This window comes from Diachasma alloeum, unplaced genomic scaffold (assembly GCF_001412515.2).
Source record: "Diachasma alloeum isolate Michigan unplaced genomic scaffold, Dall2.0 Dall_scaffold_00805, whole genome shotgun sequence".
Classification (NCBI taxonomy): domain Eukaryota; kingdom Metazoa; phylum Arthropoda; class Insecta; order Hymenoptera; family Braconidae; genus Diachasma; species Diachasma alloeum.
The window spans coordinates 16,459-19,329 of NW_021680935.1; the positions used below are offsets into that span (position 1 = coordinate 16,459).

General features: G+C 45.5%; 1 long non-coding RNA gene across 1 annotated transcript; it reads left to right on the forward strand.

Annotated features, from left to right (window-relative positions):
• Positions 1-319: 319 nt before the first annotated feature.
• On the forward strand, positions 320-2,065 carry LOC107044791. The gene is made up of 2 exons (XR_001461368.1): positions 320-1,709; positions 1,796-2,065. It is a non-coding gene; the product is annotated as an uncharacterized LOC107044791 (long non-coding RNA).
• Positions 2,066-2,871: the final 806 nt, after the last annotated feature.

Here is a 2,871-nt window from a genome sequence, read left to right on the forward strand (position 1 = left end):
AAAGGGGGGGGGGGGGGGGGGGGGTAAGACCCCACATTTTTTTATTTTTCTAGGAAAAAAAATATTTTTATTATAAGAGTGGGAATCTGACTAAATCTTTTGACTAAAAAATGTTCAGAGGCTCCCCCTCAACCCCCCAAAAAATATTCGACTCATCGATGGTAGGGCAAAGGGGCGAGGGGGTGTAGTGGCTCGCTACATCCACACAGACGCGTATCGCACCGTTTTCATAGACACACACCTGAGGAACACACGCACGTCCCAGGTGTCGCAATCGCTCCCGCTTAGTAATCGTGTGGCTCTCGCAACTCGGTGGACATCTCCACCTCACCTGTATATATAATACATTCATACCACCGACTCATCCTGTACATACTCATACCACGACAATAAACTAATTACTAGTTTGCAACCGTTGCCTCGCGTAGTTGATTCGTTACCTTCCCGATCCAACACCACCTCAAATCCTACATTGGTTCCGATACCGGGAATCGGTGTGAGAGGCAGTTTCTCATTCAACATCAAAAAGAAGCGCGAGTGCAACAAGTGAAATGAGTGCGCGTGCCTTTACCCGGGAAGAGTCTATCTTTGTTCAACGCGTTAAATAAATAATTTCGGTCACCAAACGCGTTCGCTAAAAACTCCCGCGCCGCAACACCTCGTCAGTGTACATAAATTTCAGTGCAGTGATACACTGTGGAAGAAAAAGACTTCATTCAATTTTCTCCACGTGGTCGTTCTCCTGTGCGAAAATGGCGTCCTGCGAAAATCGATACTCGGACGTCTTCTCCAACTTGCTGCGCACGCACAGCTTCAGTGCGCACGCAAATTAGACACACCGGTCGCCTGGCGACGTGGTTCAGTTTATTAGTGCCTGTGTGATTCCCGCCTCGCTAACTACCGCGGCCGAGTGCACATGTACCGAGTGTAATGTTGTCTCTCTCGCACCCGCTAACACGTTGCGGAGCACCCAAAGAACGTTGTGTTGTGTTAGTGCTACAATAAAGAATTCTAACGACTTTATTCAGAGGGCAACCACTGTTGTAAATAATCTAGCATTTAATCTCCGTTAGTAATTTCAATTATTTTGTGATTGTCGGAAACGCGCCGTGTCAACGGTCGAATTTCTCCCGTTCAACATACGCGATACAAACGGGGATTGCATCGGATGTCAACATTCCGACTCTGCTACTCTGTCCCAACAAATAGTCCACACATCACACAGGCAGCATTCACCTCTACCGCGAGGATTCATCGAGTACTCCGCTGGTACGAGGCATACACAGCGACAACGGACACCGCATGCGGGGCACGGGTCAATGAGGATGATAACCTCACCCGCAGTCTCATCGCACCTACATCGCATCTTGACCACTCGGGCTAACGAGGATGGAAACATCACCCGCTAGGTTCGCAGCGATATTCACGCATGAGGGAGAGAAGAAAGTAACCTCATGCCAAATTACTCGGATAGCAGCGTTGAGAGCATCGGACCGACTCACTGAGCTCATATCCGCTAAACACATCGTTGAGACTTACACATCTGCCTTCAAACACACGAGCATTCACACAGGGATTCATCTCATCGGTCATTTCAATAAGCCCTGTCGCTCATCTTCGCGGATCTCACGCATATTTCCTGCGAATCAACACTTGGACTCGGGAACAACAACAACTCGGAGAACAGCCCACGCCTAGCAGCAGCAAGAGTGTCGTAGTCACCTCCATCAACAACATTTATCAAGCTCATGCTTGACCTTGTCTTGTTATTTTTAATTTTTTCTTTTTGTTACAGAAAAACTACGTTTTTTACTGAAGCACGGAGTCATGTAGCGGCTCGCTACATCCACACTGAGACGCGTATCGCACCGCTCTCACAGACACACACCTGAGGAACACATGCACGTTCCAGGTGTCGCAATCGCTCCTGCTTAGTAGTCGTGTAGCTCTCGCCACTCGGTGGACATCTCCACCTCACCTGTATATATAATACATTCATACCACCGACTCATCCTGTACATACTCATATCACGACAATAAACGAATTACTAGTTTACAACCGTTACCTCGCGTAGTTGATTCGTTACCTTCCCGATCCAACACCACCTCGAATCCTACAGGGAGGGGGGGGGGAACCCCCACATTTTTCGATTTTTCTAGTAAAAAAATATTTTTATTATAAGGGTGACAACTTGACTAAATTTTTTGACAAAAAAACGGTCAGGGGCTCCCCCTCAATCCCTCCTAAAAATATTCGACTCATCGATGGTAGGGCAAAGGGACGGTGGGGAGGGGGGGGGGGGAAACCCCACATTTTTTGGTTTTTGTAGTAAAAAAAATATTTTTATTATAAGGGTGAAATCTTGACTAAATTTTTTGACAAAAAAATGGTCAGGGGCTCCCCGTCAACCTCCCTAAAAATATTCGACTCATCGAGGGTAAGGCAAAGGGGCGAGGGGTGGTAAAACCCCACATTTTTCGATTTTTCTAGTAAAAAAAATATTTTCATTATAAGAGTGATAACTTGACTAAATTTTTTGATTAGAAAATGTTCAGGGGCTCCCCCTCAACCCCCATAAAAATATTCGACTCATCGATGGTAGGGCAAAGGGGCGAGGGTGGGTAAAACCCCACGTTTTTCGATTTTTTTAGTAAAAAAAATATTTTTATCAGGGTGACAAGTTAACTAAATTTTTTGACTAAAAAATATTCTGGAGCTCCCCCTCAACCCCCCTAAAAATATTCGACTCATCGCGGGTAGGGCAAAGGGGCGAGGGGTAGTACAACCTCACATTTTTCGATTTTTCTAGTAAAGAAAAATATTTTATTATAAGAGTGACAATCGAACTAAATTTTTTGACTAAAAAATAT